We start from the raw sequence: 24,943 nt of genomic DNA on the forward strand, positions 1-24,943 counted from the left end.
TGGACCTTGTAGGGTGGTGGGTAGCTCATGATCCAAGAAGATTAGTAGGGACCCCTCATGAAAAAGGCCAAAAATAAATATTTTTCTTATATCCTCATCGTCCCTCACCTTTAATCATTTATAACCCCTCCATTATTTGTTAAATTATTTTGGTACTACACCTTTTCAAATTAAAATTTTGTGTTCATCAATTGTACATTTCATGTCCTTCTAAATGTTTCAATCCACTACTGTCCTTTTGGTTTACTTCTCAAAAATTTGTTGAGATTATGTTGTTTGTATGTAGGCTTTAACCAATTGTACTACTTCCATTTAATATAATATTGGAATGTAAAAGTACTTCTAATAATAATCTTTTTCTTTTTCTTTTTCCTTTTTTCTATCATAACAATTAAAAAGAAAACACATTTAACTCTAACAAACTTTCAAGTCAAAAGTTAATAATTTTGAAATTTTGTGCTAAAAAAACTAGAGTTAGGTGGCTTGTTAAAGCCTAAGAGAAGTACTTTTCTTCTTTCAAGTGCTTCAATGAGTTTAAATATAATTTTTTTTTCCAAATTTTGCATGTTAATTTTTAAAATGTATGCAAATGTGAAAATAATTAGAGAATTTTTTATATGGAAATAAAAATAATAATTAGAGATTGATATAGTATATACGAAGAACTACACATTACGTACTTGAAAAGATAATCAAATATTATATGTCATTTTATTTTTAAGAAAATGGTTAAAAGCAAATAAGTTTATTCATAATATTAATTTTTAATCATCGAATTTTGAATTTTATTTCAATTTAGTCTTTAATTGTTACATACTTCAAAATCCAGGCTCTTAAAATCTATTGTTTCCACTAAATAGTATTTTTCTCTTCAGTACCAATGTCTATTGCATAATTTAAAAAGAACTATTTTTTCCATCACTATTAAAATTAATTTTAAAATTTCACTTTATAATCATTTTCAATCCATTAATAAACATTAACATAAATACTAATATTGAAAATGAAAATTTATTGAAAAATGAAGACTAAGGGTCGTACCCCACTCCACATTTGACCCACGAATTAACCCTAATTCAAATATTAAGGTTATTTACAAAATAACCCTAATCTCCAACACTTTTCACTCCTCCCAAATCTTGATTGAACTGTTCATGTCCATTCTCTCTCCCTCGTCACTATGTTCACTACTCCCCTTCTCTCCTTTTCATACTCCTCCCTTCTCCGAAGCTATTATCCTTCCCTCTCCCTTCATTTTCCCTTCTCTGAATCCCTCAATCTCCCTCATTACTCCTTTTGTGTCGATTTGCTTCTTCGAATACCCTTCGTTTCTGTCTTCCTCCTCGATTTGTAGTGTCAAAATTTTCTCTCTCCCTCTCCCTCTCCCTCTCCTACTTCCTTCTTTGTTTTGGTTTGTCAAGTCCTTGTGTTGATTCCCTTCTCTAAAACCCTCCATCTTCGTCTCCCTCCTTTGTTTTGTAGCGTCGAAACGTCCTGTCTCCCTTCTCCAAAACCAATCGTCTCTGTCTCCCTCATCGACGCATCTTTTCATACTTCCTTCACCTTCTTTCTGTGTCAATTCGACTTTTCACCCTCTTGCATGTTCGATTTCTTTGGATTTTAGGGTTTTGTCATTTTTTCCTTTGCCGCTCTTTAAATCTCCTTGTCCTAGTCCCTTCTCCTTGTCGCTCGAACTTTCCCTTACCACTCATACTTCCCCCTTGCCACTCATACTTCCCACTTGCCACTCCAATGGAAACCCTAAAATGACATAATATCTTTTTCAATCCATTCAGTTGATGTTGACACCATGGTATATCCAATAGCTTTTGGTTTGGAGAATGGTAAGGTTTCGGGTTTGTGTGAGCAAGGTTGGGGGAAGAGAGCATGGTAGGGATGCTTACCTCTTCACTTCTCAGTTTGTATTGCTTGTCAAAGATGAGGTTCATAATTTCTGAAAACTTTTATATTACTCATTTTTTTTCCTGTTTTGTGATTTCTGTATCATTCTTCATTGATGCCAATGATGAGTTCAAACATAATGTTTGTTGAAGGAATAAAATGTTTATGTCATTTTTCCGTTTAATTTTGTGATATGTGATTCATATTACTTTGAGTTAAGTCTTTGTTCTATTTAAATTTCTGATTTTTTTTATCTGTGATTCGTATTACTTTGATTCATGATTTGTATTCTATGATCTATTATTCATATTACTTTTAGTTATGTCTTTCTAATTCTATGATATGGGATCGATTATTACTTAAACTTGGTCTCTTATTTTTTTCCTCATGATATGTGACCCGCACTATTGTCTTTTATTTGTATATCTTATCTTTCTAATTTTTTATCATGATCTGTGACCCAATGTAGTTATTACTTATTCTATCTTTATAGGCATTGACCTTTTCTTATTTGCCATTGTCTTTGGTTTCTACCATTACCATATCCCTTATCTCTGTATAGAGTCTTTATTAGTCCATCTTTGACTGTCATATCCCTTCTTTTTAGGATTCTTTTATGCTCTATTGTTTTCTATACTTCCTTTAGGCAACTATTATATACTTCTTCTATGCTCAACTATTTCCCGTACTTCCTTTAGGCAATTGTTATATACATCCTTTATGCTTTACTGTCTTAGAGACTTCCTTTAGGCAACTGTTATATACTTCTTCTATGCTGTACTGTTTTCTATACTTCATTTAGGCAACATATTTACTTTTTATTTTTGGTAGTTCATTGTCAATATCAACATGTTTCTTTACCCATGTATTATATATAGTCCTATTTGAACTAAATCTTCATTCAAGTTTATCCAATCATTGTAAATCGTTCATTCTTTGGTATGTTACTTTATCCATTGTCTACCTTTGACATTTTAATTGTTTTGCATTCCAAGATTTTCTTTTCATTTTTCCTTTTTATTTTTCTTAATTCACTCTTTTATCTTTTCTGTCCTCTTTGTTTACTATTTTTGTTATATACTACTCTCTATAACAAACGAAATTAAAGTATCAAAATCTCTTAAGTTTGATAAGAAGTAGGTCACAAGTTAGAACTACAATAGGTTTTTTTTCTTTTTTATGTTAAATTTTATGTGATTTGTGGATTTGAAATAAGCAATTTTGGTTGGAAAAATAGTCATATTAATAAAGTTAGAAAATGTAGTAAATTGACTCAGTTTGACTAAATTTTTTTTGTAAGTTTAGGATCCTTGTAATCATGGTATTGCCCCTCCAAAATTCACGCTTGACAAATTTTAGATGTTATCAAGTTGGGAGATACTTAACTTGGAACATTGAGTTCAAAGTTGAATAAGTAAGAGTAGGTTCAAAATCCCTCCTCAAATAATCCACAACGTTTGAGTTATAAAATAGAGTCCAAATAGTTAAAAGCTAAATTATTTTTATAAAATATTTTTATATCTTTTAAAAAATGGTAAAATATTACTCGTCAAGCTTAAAAAACATTTCAAAACTAGTTTTTAATCAAATTTTGAGTAGAAATAAAAAATACAACCAAGGTAGGAAATTATACTCCAATGATAGTTTTTAAATATTTATAAAAGTTTATTACAAACGTTTAAAAGAATCAATATATTTTTTAAACAAATATGATAAAGTTCAAGAAATTTTTTTAATAATCTAATCATTTGTTAATGATATGATAATAAAATTTTTCTTTTAAACAAAATCAATATTGTTGAATAAGAAATTTTGGAACCGATTACAAATTGCTACATCATTTTCTAAAATGATTATATTTGGGATTAACTAAAAATTGACATGTGTCCCAAATTAAATTTAAAGACAAATTGGACAATTCTAATGATGTCACATGTCTTTATCATGATAATTAGAATTAAATATTATTTACTTGGGCTAAAATTCAATTGAGCTAAAAAATAAGCTTAATTTAGCCCAAAATTCAATATGACCCAAATCCATGTGATTGAGCCATGGGTATGGTCCATGGACCTGACCATGCCCAACTCCATAAAAACCCACCAGGGAACTCTATAAATAGAGGAGTTCTCTTCATTTGTGGAAGAAATTTTTTACTTCAGAAGGTCTAGAGAGAATTCTTTCAAAAGCTAGAAGACTCTCAACTCCCGAAGTCGACCACTCTCGAAGATTGAAGCTCCTTTCTCGAAGATTGAAGCTCCTTTGAAGATACAAGCTTTTTTCCAAGACTCTAACTTCAAGAAAATCACGTGCTTCGCTTCTTCAAATCAAGCGTAAGCATCCGATTGAGAGAGAATCAGATGATCAAATTTTAGAGATCGAAGCACATCGTATCAAATCAACATAAATACAACATCAACACAAGTTCAACTCTATGAATCAAATTTCTCCGAAAATCTCATGTGAACAAATAGGCACGCCCAGTGGGATCTCTCTACCTCTCATCTCTCTCTCGTCATCCAATCTACAAGAAAATCAATGGCATCAAAGAAGGCTACATCTAAATCTTCTGTTGCAAGCGACGCTTACACATGACCCATCACCCACTTTCGTTCTAAGGGAATCACTTAAAAGCAGGATCAAGGTTCTGACGTCGCTTAGAGCATTTTTAAGCAATTGATGGAGTCTCCTAAAGCTGAGATTGTCCTTAAAGAAAATCCTTTGTATGATAATTCTAATTTTGCCTCTAGCAAGTCAAAGAAGGAAGCACACCCTTACGTGATGTATGTCATGATGGCTGATATAACGGTCGAGGCTGCCATGGTAGAGATGGAGAGGAAAGTTAACTTCCTGATGAAGATTGTGGAGGAATGAGACTGAAATCACAGCTTTGAGAGAGCAGATGCGGACTCGTGAAACTGCTGAGTCAAGTCAAACTCCTGTTGTCAAAGCTACTGATAAAGGGAAGAATGTGGTGCAGGAAAACCAATCACAACAATAATCAGTCTCTGTTGCTTCTCTCTTAGTTCAACAGCTACAGGATATGATCGCGAATTCCATTAGAGCTCAGTATGGAGGACCGCAGCAAACTTCTTTCATGTACTCTAAGCCGTACACCAAGAGAATCGATAACTTCAAAATGTCGCTTGAGTACCAACCTCCAAAATTCTAGCAATTCGATGGAAAGAGCAACCCAAAGCACCATATCACCCACTTCGTCGAAACATGTGAGAATGCAGGATCAAGAGGAGATCAGCTTGTCAGGCAGGTCGTTCAAAGCTTGAAAGGAAATTCTTTCGAGTGGTACACCAATCTAGAGTCGGAAGTCATTGACAGCTGGGAATAGTTAGAAAAGGAGTTCCTCAACCATTTCTATAGCACCGGACGTATAAGAAAGAGACGAAGGGTGTTCAAAAGGTAATGAAGAGCACTGAAGGAATCTATGGTCGTAAACGCGACTCCACTAAAGTTCTCTAAAAGAAAGAAAGGGAGAACTGAAAAGAAGGATGATGGAAGCGAGAGACGACGTCTGAATTTAAAAGAAAGATAGGAAAAAGTTTACCTATTTCTTGATTCAGATATTGCTGATATGCTAGAGCAACTACTGGAGAAGCAGCTGATCCAGCTGTCGGAATGTAAGCGACCTGAGCAAGCAAGAAAGGTGGATGATCTCAACTACTGCAAGTATCATCGGGTCATCGGTCACCTAGTAGAGAAATGTTTTGTGTTGAAAGAGCTAATTCTAAGATTAGCTCGTAAGAAAAAGATTGAGCTAGACCTAGAGGAGGTAGCTCAAACAAACCATGTTGCAGTAACGATAATGTCAGAGGCTCTTTCGCCAAGATTAATTTTTGAGCAAAGGGAAAGCTTGGTCCAGTTCGGGACCTTCGAGCCTACAATGGTTCAATTCCATCAGGAAGTTGCACCTGAGGATTCTCAAGAAAAAGAAAGATCGATCGAAGAAGACGATGAAGGGTGGATCGTTGTGACCCGTCGAAAGAAAAGAAAGTCGACTTCAACCCAAAAAGAGTCTCGCTTCTACAGAAATTATAGAAGAGGAAATAAGGCTCAAAAGAATAAGAAAAAGAAGAAGACTCGAAAGCCTAAGCTCGTGCACGAGGAAGACAAGGATTTACCTCGACCTCAGCCTTTAGTAACCTTGGCAGACTTCTTTCCAACAAAATTCCTTTGTGATCATCAGGATGAAAACCCAGGAGCTGTTGCATGTCATGCTATTGACACAACGGAGGAAGAAAGCATCCTGCCAAGATCACTAGAGGAGGGAGTGTCAAAAGACCTATCGAGGTTCAATGTGGATGATTTTATCACTTCCTCAAGAAACCAAAACCATCCTTATTAATGTATTGTTGAATTCAGCAGCATCAAGTTCGAGTGCTCCAACTGCAACATGCGAGAGTACTCCTTATTGCATGTCTATAGACTTCTCAGATGAGTATTTGCTGTTGGGATCTAAACTTCATAATAGACCTTTGTATGTTTCTGGATATGTTCGAGAACAGAGAGTCGACTGAATTCTCATCGATAATGGATCAGTTGTCAACATAATGTCAAAGTCGACTATGAGGCAATTAGACATCTTAATGGATGAACTCTCAAATAGTAAACTGGTAATTCAAGGTTTCAACCAAGGCAGCGAAAGAGTAATAGGTATGATACACTTAGAACTCATAATTGGTGACCTAAAGGCTAGTGCATTGTTTCATGTTATAGACTCGAGGACCACTTATAAGTTGTTGCTCGGTCATCCTTGGATTCATGGAAATGGAGTAGTAACTTCGACACTGCATCAGTGCTTTAAATTTTATTAAGACGATGTAAAGAAGGTTGAGGCCGACTCTAACCCATTCTTAGAGGCTTAGTCTCACTTTATAGATGCAAAGTTTTATTTGAAGAATGACAATAGCCTAGAAGTCGTGCCTGTAGAAATTCCTCTTGTAAATAGAGAAGATAATTTACACCTGAAATTACTTGCAAGCAGGAAACCACATAAAAGTCCATGAACCTTTAACTCGGGAAAGGGTGAAATATCAACGAGCACCACAAAAAATATGATCTTGATAGATGAAAAGACTTAAAACCTACCGATTTTGTGCTCTGTTCCTTTGTCGAGACGCAAGAAAGGTGAATCACCATTTGTAGAGTCCCAACAAGGCTTGAAAGTTGGTGACATTGAAGTCTTAAAAGAAAGCTTCACTACACCGCTTACCAAAATAACTAAGCAAGAAATAAAGATAGACCTAACAGAAGCAAGCTTGCCTCAAAGGCAGACGAAAGACGGGTTCGACCCTAAGGCTTACAAATTGATATGGCGTAAACAGGTTATAACTTCACAACTCACATCGAGTTTAAAAGCTTGAAAATTCACGAACAATCTGAGCTCTCCTCAATCGAAAAGAAGCTGTTATGGGAAGGACATGTTATACCCGTGTCAAGAAAAGGACTCGGATACAAGTTGCCAGAGCCAATCCGTATAACTAGAAAGGGAAAGGAAAAAGTGGTTGAAAGCAATCATATAATTGTAGAGGAGGTTGATAGTATGGAAGAAAAAGAAGGTGGCAGTTAGAGAACCTCAACATTTGACCAAATTAGACCGCATATTGCATGCGCCCCAATATTTGAAAGACTAAGCATGACAGAGACAGAAAGAAAAGGTCACCAATCAACATCTAGCCTTAACCAACGATCGACTCTTTAAAGGCTAATTACAACCTTTAAAAATGAGAAAGGCACATGTCAGGCCTTGACGGCTACAAGACCATCAGCCTTTGAAAGGCTAAGCGTGACTACAAAGAAAAATGTACAAATACCCCGTGCTCCAATTTTTAATTGTATTAGGGATGGAAGCCCACATGTCAAGGCTGGTTCTAGCATATATACAAAGAAGAAGGAACTAACATCTCGTGTGTCAGCTTGGTACCAAATTAAGCATACAAACGTTAAGAATTACCATGATAAGGAACTTCCTTGTGAGGTAAAGGGAGAGAGAAATTCGTAGCAATGTTCCTTCCCAAATGAAAAGAAAAACTTTTGTTACTCTCAATACAAGTCAAGGTTCCTTGAGGGTGAAAAGACATAATGTTATATTAACTAATCCTGAAAAGAAAGACTCAGAACAAGGAGAAGGTGAAACCTTATGTCATCACATCACCATTCTTAAGAAATTAGAGATTGAAACCCCTGAATAAGACGCGAAAGATGCTCCATAGAGTTTAGAGGATGGTGGCCAATCTACCATAGATGAGCTGAAAGAGGTAAACCTTGGTACAATGAAGGAACTGCGCCTAACTTTCATTAGTGCATCTCTCTCTAGTGAAGAGGAGGGTAAGTACATGAGTTTACTCACAGAGTATAAAGACATGTTTGCTTGGTCATACAAGGAGATGCTAGGACTTGACTAAAAGTAGCAGTCCACCATCTCGCAATTAAACCAGGGTATCGACCGATTAAGCAAGTGCAACGACGTCTTTTACCAGAGTTTATTCTCAAGTTGAGGTTGACGTCAACAAGTTGATTGAAGAAGGATTCATTCGCAAAGTCAAATATCCAACATGGATAGCAAACATTATCCCTGTTAGAAAAAAGAACGTGCAGCTTCGCGTTTGTGTAGACTTTCATGACTTGAATAATGCATGCCCTAAAGATGATTTTCCTTTACCCATCACAAAAATCATGGTTGATATAACTACTGGACATGAGGCACTGTCCTTTATGGATGGGTCGTTCAGATATAACCAAATATGAAAGTGTTTGATGATATGCTACATAAGTATGTTGAGTGTTATGTTGATGACCTCGTGGTCAAATCCAAGAGACGGCAAGACCATTTGAAGGATCTAAAAGTTGTGTTCGACTGCTGTCAAAATATCAGCTGAGGATGAACCCTCTCAAATGCGCGTTCGGTGTGACTTCAGGAAAGTTTCTCAACTTCATTGTAAGGCACCGAGGGATTGAGATTGACCAGTCCAAGATTGATGTCATTTAGAAGATGCCAAGGCCAATGAGTTTGCATGACCTAAGAAGTCTTCAGAGACGATTGACTTACATTCGAAGGTTCATTTCCAACCTGGCCAATCGCTGTCAACCTTTTCAAAAGTTGATGAGAAAAGGAGAAAATTTTGTGTGGGATGAGGCTTGTTAGAATGCTTTTGATAGTATAAAGAAATACTTGCTTAATTCCCCAGTATTAGGAGCTCAAGTACTTGGCAAGCCAGTAATACTGTACATTACTGCATAGGAAAGGTCTCTAGGCACATTGTTGGCGCAAGAGGAGGAGAAGGGAAAGGAACGTGCTCTTTACTATCTAAGCAGAACCTTAGTTGGGGCCGAAGTTAACTATTCTCTCATTGAGAAAATGTGTCTTGCACTTTTCTTTGCTATTGATAAGTTGAGGCATTATATGCAGGCGTTCACAGTTCATCTAGTAGCAAAGACGGATCCTATAAAGTATGTTCTATCTAGGCCAATTATCTCTGGATGCTTAGCCAAATGGACGGTTCTACTCCAGCAATATGACATTGTCTATATTCTCCAAAAGGCGATAAAAGGGCAAACATTGGCAGACTTTCTAACAGACCACCCAATTCCTTCAGATTAAAAATTATGTGAAGACTTGCTAGACAATGAAGTTTTCTTCATGGAAGTTATGGAACCTTGGACTATGTATTTTGATGGCGCAGCGCGAAGAAGTGGCGCGGGGCAGGCATCGTCCTCATTTATCCTGAGAAACATATGTTACCTTATAATTTTGCACTTGTTGAACTGTGCTCAAACAATGTGGCTCAATATCAGGCCTTGATAATTGGCCTTCAAATGGCATTGGACATCGGAGTATCATTAATAGAAATTTATGGTGATTCAAAGTTGATAATTGATCAGCTCTCGCTTCAGTATGATATGAAACATTAAGACTTGAAGCCATACTTCGCTTATGCTCAATAATTGATGGAAATGTTTGACAGTGTGATGCTGAAACATGTCCCTAAAACAGAAAATAAGAGAGCAGACGCATTGGCAAATTTGACCACTGCCTTGACAATGTCGGATGACGTAGCTCTGAATATACCACTTTGTCAACAAAGGATTATGCCTCCAATTTTCTCTGAATGTCAAGAAGCGAACGTAACAACATCCCATTTGATTGACGAAGAAAATTGACGTCAACCTATCATAGAGTATCTTGAACATGGAATGCTTCCAAAGGACTCTCGTCATAAAACTGAGGTACGAAGAAAGGCTGCACATTTCATTTATTTCAAGGAAACCTTATATCGTCGTTCTCTTGAAGAGATCTTCCTTTGATGTCTTGGAAAGGAAGAGTCGATAAAAGCTCTAAAGGAAGTACATGCAGGCATCTGTGGAGCACATCAATCGGGACCAAAGCTTCAATTTCAGTTGAGAAGAATGAGCTATTATTGGCATAAGATGGTTCAAGATTCAATGGACTATGCAAAGAAGTGTGAAGCTTGTCAATACCATGCAAACTTCATACATCAACCTCCAAAGCCTCTACATTCAACTGTGGCATCTTGGCCGTTCGAGGCTTGGGAACTTGATCTGGTTGGCCCTATGACACCAAAATCATCAGCAGGACATTCTTATATCCTTGCAGCAACAGATTATTTCTCAAAGTGGGTTGAGACCATTCCCTTGAGAGAGGCCAAGAAAGAAAACGTGGCAAACTTTATTCGTACCCATATTATCTATCGATATGGTATTCCTCACCGAATCGTGACAAATAATGGAAGGCAATTCTCCAATAGCATGAAAGACAAATTATGTGAAAAATTCAAGTTCAAGCAATACAAGTCATTCTATGTACAACGCAACTGTGAATGGCCTAGTGAAGCATTCAATAAAACTTTGTGCAATCTTCTAAAGAAAATTGTCTCCAAGTTAAAGAGGGATTGGCAAGAAAGAATCGGTGAAGCATTGTGGGCTTATTGAACCACTCATCGCACTCCTACAGGGGTACACCATATTCGCTTGTTTATGGTGTAGAGGTTGTCCTTCCCTTCGAAAGAGAAATTCCATCGTTAAGAATGGCAGTGCAAGAGGGGTTGACTATCGATGACAATGTCAAGTTACGTCTTCAAGAGTTAGAAGCGCTTGATGAAGAACGATTAGAAGATCAGCAAGCATTGGAATGTTACCAAACAAGAATGTCTAAAGCTTGTGATAAGCACGTTAAACCTCGCTCCTTTCAGGTTGGTGATCTAGTACTTACTGTAAGAAGACTGATCATTACAACGAGGCATATGGGAAATAAGTTCACACCTAAATGGGATGGACCTTACATTGTCAAAGAAGTTTACACAAATGGCGCACACAAGATTGTTGATTGAGGTGGATTAAAAATTGGCCCAATCAACGGCAAGTTTCTCAAAAAATTTTATGCTTAATGTCCTTGTCCAGTAAAAAAAAATCAATTGAATTACATTATGGCTTGATCCCTATATTATAAAGGGTATGTAGGTTGCTTAAGAAAAACTTTAAGTTCAGTCACACGTAAAAAAAGTCATGTTTCATTCTCATCTCATATGTAAGAATTGCCAAATAAATGTGAATGTAGCCACACTAGAATAAAAAAAACAAAATTTTCTTTTGCATTATCATTCAACAATTTTTTTTTACATTTACAAGGATTGCAATAAAATAAAAGGGGGCAAAGGGTGCATAAATCAAAGCTTCCACTTGAAGTTCTTAAATTCTTCTCGTGCAGCTTCCATGCTCTTGCGTACTGTAGCCAGGGCCTCAATCGCTTCTTCAGTAATAGTAGGGGTGCTTTCAAGAGTGTTAACTTCATCCTGGAGCTTGGAAACTTCTAGTTCTTGCTGGTCTATGGTGTCTACTTTCTTACAAGATAAAATCAAAATTTGTTCAGACTCAACATTTATGCTCTGAAGTCTCCTCTTCAGTTTCTTCTTTACTAAAGATAACTGCATGGTTTTTTTCTGAATAACGTTGGTATCCCCTCATAGTTGTTCCATCAAAGTTAGAGCTTCCTTGATGGCAGATGTCTTTTCATCTAATTGACGAGCTTTATCTGTTGACAACAATTGTGTAGAATATGAAGATTGCACATTTTTGAATTTGTCTACCCTCTTAAGAGAGCTATTTAGATACTCTTCAAGAGGAGTCAAGCCATCTGCATGGATCTTCTCAATCTTCGAGTGAACCGTTGCTATTTCTGGCCTAAGTCTTGGGATAGATTCAAAAGGAGTTCACATGATCTTATCTTGAATATCCTCCCACATACATAAGGCTATTTTCTTGAAGAAGTTTGAAGCCACATTTTCACCAACCCACTAAGGAAGCTTAGGGTTTCTCGTAGTCTGTCTATTAGAAGTGTCTAAAGGCGATTTAAAAAACTTAAGGGAAGCATGTGTCAAGCTGACCTTCTATAAGGGTGCTTTAAGGCAGACATTTCCTTTGGATGGAGGACTCCCAATGTCATCTTACCTCGACGAATCTCCTCGAGAAGAGCAAATGGACGTAAGGACTATTCAGCTGGTTTAGAGACAAAAGTCTTCGAGGTACCAACTTCCTCAATGGTCGAATCAACTGCATGAGGTCCCATCAAAGATTCATCGTTGCTTAGATCTATAAGGCCTTCAAGATGATCGTTCAAAGGTGACTGTAGAAGTAAACAATTAATAAGTCATTTCTGAAAAAGATGAACAAAAAAAAATTAAGAAAGGAAAATGTGCAAACCAATGGTGGAACATCAGGGACTTCCAAAGCACTTGAGTCCCTTCCATCGGGATCATCACTTGATACCTTTTCTTTCTTCAAAACTCTCTTCCAATGACGATCACTTTTGCTGCTATCGCTCTCATGTTTATGCTCCTTTATCTCCTCCTCGAGAGTAGCAGCCATCGCCTCAACCAAGCGAATTTTTTTACCACCCAGGTTGATCCATCGGTTCTTAGGTAGTTTGGGCTGTGAAGGGGGAGGAATGACACTACTCACCAAATGATGTCTGCTATCCTTAAAATAGGCCCATACCTCGTGGCCCACCAGTTTGTAAATTGCTACATCACATGCTTGCAAGGCTCTAACGAACAGACGGGCAAGTATAACTCAGATAAAGTGTTACGCCTCGTACATATTCTCTATTGATCCACTATTGAACAATTGGTTTAAGATCCAACCTATAAACCAGAATCCTTCTCGGGCCAATGAGAAGGTGGGGCCTCTTGTTCAAGACTTGGATTCAGTCCTTAAGGGAACAACCTATCTACTATCCCAGAAGTGGGAAGAACTGAATTCCATCTTGCACCCTGTGTCCCTAGCTATCCACTCGGTCTTACCCCTGAAATGGAAGACTTATTGGGTCAGGGATGTTGAGCTGCCCTCACCTATGCAGATTTAAGGATACTACCGAATGAACAGAAGTTCATAGTTATCTCGGGATTAAGATCAAGTTACTTAGGCCATCATAAATGAAATAGTCAGTTTATAGTTTACAGTGTTATAACTAAAAGTGACTACTTCGTGGTTCTAGTCTTATGCAAACCATTTACATAGGATGCCCCCACTCCTATGTCTCTACATGAACGATTCAGGATTACATCGTTTGTACTAACTACGGAACGGGCCGCATCCATAGTGTTTATCCAAAATGAGGCGCTCAACCTTATTCATACACTATACACCATTTGGGCTATTAACTTCAACTTAATCCATGTTTATGTCTCCCCATAAAGTTCAAGTTTATATGACAAACTAGTAAATAGCCTCAGAACCTTAAAAAATGTTGGTTTTAAGATTATAGCATTCGATAATAAATTTCATTGAATCAAATAACAAAGTATGAGTTTTAGGACACAAATTCCAACAAACTCCCACTTGGACTAAAACTCCAAGTAAGTTAGAATTTTATAATGAGAGAAAAATATATATACATGAGTACAATAAACATATATATAAACTAGGGCATAATCCCAATAAGTCTCCCACTTATCCTAGTTTACAAACCGCGTAGATCTAAACCATGTAGGTGGCTCTTAAACACTTTAGCCGTGAGAGTTTTTGTAAACGGATCAGCCATGTTTTTCTTAGAGGAGATTTTTGTTACTAAACGTCTCCTCAATGTACGATTTCCCTGATAAGATAGTAATTTTATTCAATGTGCTTTCCACGTTTATGACTTCTAGGTTCTCGTGAGTTTGCAACTGCACCACTGTTGTCACAATACAAGGTGATTGGCAGATGCATATTTGGAATGACTTCCAAATCTGTTAAGAACTTTTTAAGCCATACTGCTTATTTTTTTGCTTCACAGGCAGCTACATATTCAACTTCCATAGTGGAGTCGGCAATACAAGATTGTTTTATGCTTCTCCATACTACTGCTCCTCCGTTCAAAGTGAAAATCGATCTTGATGTAGACTTTCTAGCAACTTTATCAGTTTGAAAATTGGAGTCAGTGTATCCAGTAAGGATCAGACCCTTAGAACCATACACAAGAATGTAGTCTTTTGTTCTTCTAAGATATTTTAGAATATTCTTAACGGCTGTCCAATGATCACGTCCAAGATTAGACTGATATCTACTAACAATCCCCATTGAATAGCAAATGTCAGGTCTAGTACATAACATTGCATACATCAGGCTTCTAACAGTAGAAGTATAGGGAATGTTACTCATATCCTCAACTTCTTAAGGTGTCTTTGGACATTGTTCTTTTGACAAATGAATTCCATATTTGTACGGCAGCAGACCCTTTTTGGAATTCTGCATCTTATATCTTGACAACATTTTGTCTATATAAGATGTTTAAAACATGGTTAGAGTTTTGTTCTTTCGGTTCCGAACTATTTGGATACCAAGAACATATTGTGCATTTCCCAAATCTTTTATTTGGAATTGCGTAGCTAACCATTCCTTAATATCAGTTAGATGACCTATATCATTCCCAATTAGTAGAATGTCATCTACATACAGAACTAAGAATGCTACAGTAGAATTGATGATCCTTTTGTAGACACAAGGTTCATCAACATTCTGTTCAAAATTATAAGATTTGATCGCAATATCAAACCTTATATTCCAGGATCTAGAAGCTTGTTTTAATCCATAAATAGATTTTTGAAGCTTACAAACTTTTTGTTCTTGATCCTTTTGAATATATCCCTTTGGTTGGACCATATAAATACTCTCTTCAAGATTACCATTCAAAAAGGCTATCTTGACATCCATCTGCCAAATTTCATAATCATAAAAAGTGGCAATGGACAAGAGTATTTGTATTGACTTTATCATGACAACAGGAGAGAAAGTTTCTTCATAATCTATTTCCTCCTTTTGTGTGTAACCTTTTGCCACTAGTCGAGCTTTGAAAGTCTGTACTTTACCAGCTTGGTCTCGTTTTCTCTTATAGATCCATTTACAACCAATAGGTCTTACCTCACTTGGTTGATCTACTAGAGTCCAGACTGAATTTGAATACATAGATTCCATTTCGAGGTCCATGGCTTTGATCAATTGATCACTGTCCACATCATTCATTGCTTGTTTATAGGTTAATGGATCCTTTATGGCATCATCAGGTATAATGATTTGAGCTTCACTTAAACCAAAATAGCGATTAGGCTGTCGTACAACCCTCCCACTACGACGAGGTTCTCCCAACTCTTGAGAAGGATGTGTTTGACCAATATTCCTAGTTTTATCTACTACTTTAGTAGATGAACTAGGTCTATTTGTAGTATTCTTGGAAATTTCTTCTAATACTAGTTTACTGCGAGTTTGATGATTTCTTATGTGGTCTTCCTCTAAGAACGTAGCATTTGTCGATACAAATACTTTATTTTCTTGAGAATCATTAAATAAACCACCTCTTGATTCTTTTGAATAACCTACAAAAAGGCATTTTGAACGATGTTCCAATTTTTTAGGGTTTTGCACCAACACGTGTACTGGACATCTCCAAATCCTAAAGTGACATAAACTTTCTTTATGCCCTTTCCATAGCTCATAAGGTGTTTCAGAAACACTTTTAGAGAGAACGTTGTTCAAAATATAGATAGTTGTCTCTAAAGCATATCCTCAAAAAGAATCTGGCAACTGATCAAAACTCTCATAGAGCGAACCATGTCTAACAAGGTTCGGTTTCTTCTTTCTGATACACATTTCTGCTGAGGCGTATTAGGTGCAGAGAGTTGTGATTGGATTTCATGTTCTATCAAATAGTCTTGGAATCACAAATCCATATACTCTCCACCTCGATCTGATCGAAGTGTCTTTATTGTTCTACCTGATTCATTTTCAACTTCAGCCTTTTATTTTTTGAACTTTTCAAAAGAATCAGACTTGTTCTGAATTAGGTAAACATGACCATACCTAGAATAATCATCAATAAAGCTGATGAATATTTGTATCCTCCTCGAGCCTTGACATTCATTGGTCCACAAAGGTCTGAACGTACGAGCTCTAAAGGGGTTTTGGCTCTAAGATCTTTTCCAATAAAAAATCTTTTGGTCATCTTTCCTTCAAGACAGGAATCACATGGAGGTAAAGAGTTATCTTCTAGCTGATTTAGAAGTCCACTCTTAACCAATCTTCCAATCCTATTGAGATTTATGTGACCAAGTCTTAAGTGCCATAAGAAGGCATTAGAAGAAACTTTTTATCTTTTATTCTGAGTTTCAGCTGTTCTAAACATCTCCGTGTTCAGGACAAAATTTGCTCGTGTTGGTCTTAACTTATATAAGTTGTTTTCAAGTATAGCAGAACAAATGTGAATATCTTTTCTTAAAATGAACGCTTCATTAATTTCAAAATATATTTTATACATATGTTCTATTAAACAAGAGATAGATATCAAATTCCTCTTCATTTGAGGTGCATACAAGATGTTATTGAGTAAGATATATCTATCATTAAAAAACAACTTCAAATCTCCCACTGCTTTGGCTGAGACCATTTCTCTAGTTCCAACTTTGAGAGTGATCTCGCCCTTAGAGAGTCTTTTCCAAGAACTAGTTTCCTGAAATGAGAAACAAATATGATTAGTAGCTCCTGAATCTAATATCTATGTAGAATTTTCATTTTCCACTAAACATGTTTCATGAACAAGTAAATCATATTTACCTTTTGCTTATTTCTCTGCTTTTTTCTGAGCAAGGTATTTTGGGCAGTTTCTCAGCTAGTGCCCAATTTCACCACAGTGGTAACATTTATTTTTTTATGTAGTCTTCTTACCCTTGGTCTGCTTGGGAGTCTTCCCCTTTCCCTTCTTTTCAATCTTTCTAATAGATTTTGAGGGCCCAACTTTGGATTTAAAGGACGATCCTCTTTTAAATTTTCCTTTTGTAGTAGCAACATTTGCTTCTACTTCTTTTCCCTTACCCTTGGTAAGATTCTAAAAACGCTGAAGCTTATTCAGAAGGATTGTCAGGTTAAATTCTATCTTATTCAGGGACGCATTTGTTTGGAATGGTATGAAGCTCTTCGGAAGAGACGCTAAGATAAAACTAACTTGATTAGCCTCATCGATGACACCTCCATTTACTTCAGCAATATTGAAGTGCATCATCATGTCCAGGACATGTTCTCTAACAGAGGTCCCCGCCTTCATACGCTTAATGTAAATGTATTTGATTGTCTCGTGTCTTAGGGACCATTCTAGTTGCCCAAACATTCCTTTTACTGATTCCATAATCTCTGTAGTCGTGGCTAAGGATTCATGTTTCTTTGCTAAAACATATGACATGCTAGCAAGAATGTAGACACAGACTTTCTCATTTGCTTTTATCCATCAATCATATCTACTATCCCAGAAGTGGGTAGAAGTGAATTCCATCTTGCACCCTATGTCCCTAGCTATCCACTCGGTCTAACCTCTGAAATGGGAGGCTTATTGGGCTAGCGATGTTGACTCAGGATTAAGATCAAGTTACCTAGGCCATCATAAATGAAAGTCAGTATATAGTTTACGGTGTTATAACTAAAAGTGACTACTTCATGGTTCCAGTCTTATGCAAACCATTTACATAGGATGCCCACACTCCTATGTCTCTACATGAACGATTCAGGATTACATTGTTTGTACTAACTACGGAGCGGGCCGCATCCATAGTGTTTATCCAGAATAAGGCGCCCAACCTTAGTTATACACTATAGATAATTTGGGCTATTAACTTGAACTTAATCCATGTTTATGTCTCCACATAAAGTTCAAGTTTATACGACAAACTAGTAAATAGCCTTGGGACCTTAAAAATTATTGGTTTTAAGATTATAGCATTCAATAATAAATTTCATTGAATCAAATAACAAAGTATGAGTTTTAGGACGCAAGTTCCAACATGTCTATCATGAACAAACCCTAAGAAGCAGCAGGGCATCATGATAGAGTTGCATCGTCTATCATGAACAAACCCTAAAAAGCAGCAGGGCATCATGATAAAGTTGCATCGTCTATCATTAACAAATCCCAGAAGCTAACAGACAAAGAAGCAGGACGTCGAAGAGACTGTAACCTCATATATACTTACGTGGGACCTTCAAAGCCTTGCAAAAAAAAAAACCTTAATCTTTGATAGAGCTTCAAGTTGGTGCAACAAATTAACAGCTACTAAACTTGAAGATAAAAAAAGAATTAAGTTAAAAGTTAAAAAAAAGAAAAGGAGAAAAGAAGAAAAAAGAACGAGGGAGGAGAGAAGTTTTTTTTCTCTCTCATACATTTGTTCTGCTTGATGAGATCAAGGTATAGGTTTATTTATAAGGCTAACAAGTCAAATTACTAAGAGAATTGAGAATGATTAAATAATAAAATAAAATTAAAATTGAATTATCTTATGTTATTTTATTTTGGAATCAAATCTCATATTTCACTTTTGAGATATATAAACATATTTTAATAATTTCTTTTTTTTTCATTCAATTATCTTATCTTATTTTACTTTGGAATAAAATATTAGATTTCACTTTTGAGATATTTAAACATATTTTAATTTTTAAATTTTTTTAAATAAACTTAAAATTCAATTATCTTATGTTATTTTATTTTGAAATAAAATCTCGAATTCCACTTTTTGATAACTAAACATATTAAAATATTTCAAAATTTAGATTTTACCCCCAAATTAAAATTAAAATTTAGATTTTACCCCATTTTTATCTCAAATTTAAATTAGAGTCATAAATCTAGCTTTATCCTAAGATTGAGATCTCGTATTTATCTCAAAATTAAAATTTGTCATTCCAAATTCTTGTGCATCTATGGACAAATTAGGATATGCTAGAAACCTCATCTTCGTCTCAATTTAAAATATAGTTCCAAATTTTATAAAAAGAAATCATCAAATTTTTATCCTCAAATCAAAGTAAGTTGAGGATAAAACCTTAAACTTTTCTCAAATTAAGGATGGACAATATTCCAACCTTTATTTCAAATTTAAATCAAACTCATGTATTAGATTCATAGTTTGATTAATTCGATATGTCAAATTGAGCAAAAAAATGTTCGTATTTAGACTTTAAATTTATCTTTTCGAGATTCACCCACCCATACATGTGCATAAATCTCGAAAAGGTGCATTTGTTAAATAAGAAACTTTGGAACCAATTACAAATTGTCAGGTCATTTCCTAAAATAATTGTATTTGAGATTAACTAAAAATCAGCATGTGTCCCAAATTAAATTTAAATACAAATTGGACAATTCTAATGATGTCATATGTCTTTATCATGAGAATTAGATCAAATTAATTATTTTGGTTCAATTAAATATTATTTACTTGAGCTAAAATTCAATTGAGCCAAAAATGAGCTTAATTTATCCCAAAATTAAATATGACCCAAATCTATGTGATTGAGCCCACGGGTATGATCTATGGACCAGACCAGGCCCAAGTTCATAAAAACCCCACCAGGAAACTCTATAAATAGAGGAGTTCTCTTCATTTGTGGGAGAAAATTTTTTACTCCAGAAGGTCTAGAGAGAATTCTCCCAAAAGCTAGAAGACTAAGTCGACCACTCTCGAAGATTGAAACTCCTTTGAAGATACAAGCTTTCTTCTAAGACTCCAACTTTAAAAACATCATGTGCTCTGCTTCCTCAAATCAAGTATAAGCATCCAGCCGAGAGAGAATCAAAGGATCAAATTCTAGAGATCGAACCACATTGCATCAAATCAACATGAATACAACATCAACACAAGTTCAACTCCAGGAATCAAATTTCTCCGAAAATCTCATGTGAAAAAATATCATTTGAAAAGAAATAAGATTAATGGTTATTTTTTCTTTAAAAAATAGAGATATCCACACATAATGGATCATTCTACCAAACAGTGCCTATTGTATTCCTTCCACAATATTCATGAATTTTATCTTTCCTTAATTACTGCTCAATTGTGTTTTTGTTATCTTATATTTGTTTAAATTAAATTAGCTTCACAATATTCATTCATTTTATGATTACTTACATTTTAAACAAGAGGTTTTTTAAAAATTATAACAAACCGACAAAATATTTACGCTGTATAGAACAATTTTGAAAACGAAAAAAGCCACAAGCCCACAATGTAAAATACCAAAATTCTCTAATCAACACGCGATAAATCAGCTACTCAGGCGGGATATACGATTGTGTGGATTTTGATACACGATCTCGGGCATACCATACCCCGAGAAGAAAAACAATCCTTTAGTTATTAGATCTCAGGCCTTAGTGGCATCGAGATAGCCCGGGATGAAAGAATTCTGCCTTTATTTTATTCGATATCAGGCTAAAATGCTTCAAGATGTTCAGGATGAAAGACTTCTACCTTTAGTTATCTAATCTTGGGCATACAATGCATCGAGATGGCTTGAGATGAAAGACAAAAGTGTAGATCTACACGATCATGTACTTCATTTTAAACGATTGTTTCAAATTTAAACAATTGTGTAGATCATGATACACGATCTCGGGTCTTAGTTGCACCGAGATGTCCTGAGATGAAAGAATTCTACATTTAATTCATTCCATCTCAGGTACACAATACCCCAAGATGTCCTAGAAAGAAAGAATTCTCCCTTTAGTTATTGGATCTTGGGCCTTAGTGGCACTGAATGGCCCGGGATCAAATAATTCTACCTTTATTTTATTTAATCTCGGACATACATTACCTTGAGATACCTCGGGATGAAAAACTTCTGCATTTAGCTATTTGATCTTGGACCTTAATTGCACCGAGATGACCCGAAATTAATAAATCGCAAAGAAGATATAAATCGCAAGGGCATATATGGAAATTTATGAAAAAATGATCGCATGTCATGAACTTTTCTTATTTTGTAATAAGAGTCGTAAATATTTTAGATTTTGTTACATTTATGTAAATTAACTTTTAAACAAAGAGATTATGAGTTAATTTCGGTGATTAAGTATATTGAGACAAAGTTTATCGCAATATGATTAATAAAATTAGATTCAATTTTGCTTTCATCATTATTATTATCCATCTTTTTATTATTTTCATATCTTATCAAATTTTAGATTTCAATCTTATTTTTCCCAAAAGAAAGGAAAAAAAACTCTTTCTTTTTTAATTGTTCTTCTTATGTTTTTAATTCAGTTTTAAAAAATCACATTTGGTAGAAGTAGACGTTCAGTTTTTGACTAAAATCAACAACTATTAATTACACTTGCTCCTAAAAACAAAGGAGGTTTGTTATAAATGATGGAAAAAAATGGAACTATTCCATAACAACAAACAAGTTTTTTATTTGTTTGTCGTTTTGTGATCTACCTTTCATGAACAGATCATCAATACTCATCACGAAATGGATCCATAAGAGCTAGTCACGATACTAACAATATTTACAACTTCACAATGTTAGTTACTTATGAAATTAGAGTTATTACTAAATGACCACAAGAGGATAGAACATACATCATTTAACAGTAAACATCGTATTAAACAACTAGCGTACTTTCAACTAATCCATGAGTCCAACCTATGTAGTCGTCAAAGTACAAGAATGGATAGTAGATGTTTCGTCATTCTATGCCATTTACTTAGGACGACTGCTGGATTAGTCGAAACAGAAGTTATAGATGTTGAGGAGATAGTTACCATGTTTCTGCACATATTAGCGCATGATGTGAAGAATTGAATGATTCAAAGAGAATTCGTACGGTTTGGTGAGGCTATTTCTAGACATTTCAACATCGTCTTCTTGGCAATTTTATGCTTGCATGATGTGTAACGCCCCAAAGTAAGTAATCTTTAAGTTTAAGTATTCTAAGTTTAATTTGACAATTTGTAATTTCGAGTGTTATTTGGTTAATTGGTTGAATTATTTGATTTGTTATTTGGAAGAAATTTGGTTAATTATATAAATGATTGTATAATTAATTGATTTTGAAGTTGGATTAATGATATATTTTGTAAGGAAAAATATTTATTTTGGGAAAGATAAAAGTGAATTGATTGGAGTGAGGGAGAATATTTGATTTTAAAAGAGGGGATTTGTTGGGTTTTAAATGAGGTGAGAGAAGATTTTGATAGGTTTAATTAGGGAAAGAAGGAAAAGAAAGAGGATAGTTTAAAATATAATAATAATAATATTATTATTATTATTGTTTAAATGTGGCATGGGGAGTTGTGCCATTTTCTTCCTTGGAAAAAAAAGGAGAAAGAAAAGAGAAAGGAAAAACCCTAACCCTAGCTCCTACATTCGTCGCCGCCGTCACCGCCTCCACCTCCGTCCGCCGCTCTCCTCTGTCGTCAGCCGTTGCCCTACCCGATACACAAGATCCACGTCGTGCAGCCACAACCCGAGTCGATCCTCCGTCTTCGACCGTCTCCTACTACACTGTTTCACCCCGCAGTCGTCGACGAGCCTCATCGGTTGTCAATCGCCGGCCAAGTCGAACACTCGAGCACCGTAAGTCAATTCGTCTACCATCACATTGTCCCCGTCAACCGTCGTATCGCTTTCGTTAGCCATCGCCTCTTTCCGTCAATCGAGCGTTGTTGACAGTCGAGTCGTCGCGAGTCGTCTCTGTCAGCGCGAGCCGTCGTCGTCAGCAATCCACGCACGTGAAGTCTGGACCCCGCGCACGCACTTGTGCGAAGCTGCCGAGCCAGCGTCCGAGCTGCGCAACCCCAGTCGAGCCACCCCTGCGCGTGTGAGCCGCCTACCAGAGTCGATTTTCTCTGCCTTAGTCGAGCCGATCCTTGTCTTCCAAGCCGTTTTTGAGCCACCTAGCTTATTCTTTGGTTTTTTCACCTATTTTAGTAAGTCTCGATTGAGTTTTGGATTAGTGCTCGACAAATATTGAATTTGGACTCTAGTTAATGAAATTTTGATTGTGGATTAAATTGGTTAGATTTAACTGGAAATAGAGTTGGGAATTTGTCCAACTAAGTGTAAATCGAATTTGGCCTCGATTTTTGGGTAAGTTAAACCAACTGGACTTTTGGATCCTTAATCATCTGCGAGTTAATTATTAAACTTAGTATTTTAGCTTACTATTTAGGATTATTCCTTGGAAGCTTGACCTTGTTGTTAGGATTACCTTCGGTTTTAACTAATCTCCAGGTAAGAGATTCTACTACTAGACCCTCGAAATGAATTTAAGTGACCGTATGTACTTATAGTTATACATTTGGTTACACATTAGTGATAGCTAAAATGTATAACTGGATGCTATTGATAATGACTGTCATTGTATGGGTGATTGATGATGATAGCTGTTAACATATTTATTACTGGTAGTATAATGATGATGACGACTGTGTTATGTCTTTAATGACAATGTTTGATTAGAAATGTTATGACCGATACTTATTCCATGTTTATGATGATGTATGTTATGTTACATGCTATGGTTTGGTTGTGCTGTTAACTTTAGCTATTAGAGTCGTACCCGCATGGGTGTCCTTCAGGATCACCACTTTTTATGACTATGTAGTTCGACGGGGCCACCAGTCCAGTATGACATAGACATAGACATGATTATGAGTGATTCGACGGGATCACCCACAGCCCGATTGTCTTAGTGTTTCCTTCGAATACACTAAAGACCAGTTGTCCTAAGTGTTCCTTTGGGTTCACCGAAGACCAGATATGTTCCTACAGGATCACAGATTGCACGTGTTCGGGAACGTGCCAGATTCAGGGTACCACCTTACAGGACTCTAATAGGAACTTAACAGACACCTAACGGGACTAGTAGTGGGTCCCTTATTGAGTACATTTTTATACTCACTCTTTCTTGTTTAATTTTACAGGCAAAGGTAGAGTTAAGGGTAGAGGGAAACTGACGAATGACAAGAAGTGACCGTGGCGAGCCATAGGGATTGTTTTTGCTTCCGCCTTATGTCATTTGATTAGATGCATTTCTTTTATTTTATTCATTTTTCTTTGAAACTAGATAGGGCCCGAGTTAGGATTTTATTTAATTTTGTCCTTACATACATTCGTTTATGATTTTAATGAGTATTTGAGGTTTTGTTTTATTTACTATTTTTAATTTAAGAAATTTTATTTATTTTTTAATTAGTAATGACTTCGGTTTAGTATAAGGAGTTGGGTCATTACATGATGAGTTGTTGAAAAAACCTCAGCCAGTACCAAAGTCATGCACAGATCCATGATGGAAATGGTTTAAGGTAAGTACCAATTGTATGGATGTTAGTTGCACGTGTCTACATATGCATATGAATAATTATATTTTTACTATACTGCAAAATTGTTTAGGTGCTTTAGATGGCACATCCATCGAGGTAAATGTTAGTGGAACTGATCGTCCAAGGTATAGGATACGGAAAGGCAAAGTTGTGACAAACGTACTAGCTATTTAGCAAAATGAAGGCGATTTTATGTTTGTTTTATCTGGGTGGAAAGGATCAGCGACCGATTCTTGAGTCCTTAGAGATACAATATCAAGGCCTAATGGACTAAAGGTTCTGAAAGATAAATAGCTAGACATATTTTGTCTACATACTGTTTATATTCGTACAATGAGATTTGAAATAGTCGAGTTCTGAAAAGTGTACTACTACCTATATGATGTTGG

The 24,943-nt window shown here is 35.8% G+C and overlaps 1 long non-coding RNA gene across 2 annotated transcripts; it reads left to right on the top strand.

Moving 5' to 3' along the window:
* The first annotated feature begins 1,034 nt into the window (after positions 1 to 1,034).
* On the top strand, positions 1,035 to 24,387 carry LOC127150140 (uncharacterized). 2 transcript variants are annotated; one of them, XR_007822148.1, is made up of 3 exons: positions 1,035 to 1,943; positions 23,837 to 24,044; positions 24,156 to 24,387. It is a non-coding gene; the product is annotated as an uncharacterized LOC127150140 (long non-coding RNA). The 2 variants fall into 2 exon arrangements; XR_007822147.1 differs by lacking the exon at positions 1,035 to 1,943 and having other exon boundaries at positions 19,059 to 24,044.
* Positions 24,388 to 24,943: the final 556 nt, after the last annotated feature.

The sequence above is a fragment of the Cucumis melo genome, chromosome 7 (genome assembly GCF_025177605.1).
Source record: "Cucumis melo cultivar AY chromosome 7, USDA_Cmelo_AY_1.0, whole genome shotgun sequence".
Taxonomy (NCBI): Eukaryota; Viridiplantae; Streptophyta; class Magnoliopsida; order Cucurbitales; family Cucurbitaceae; genus Cucumis; species Cucumis melo.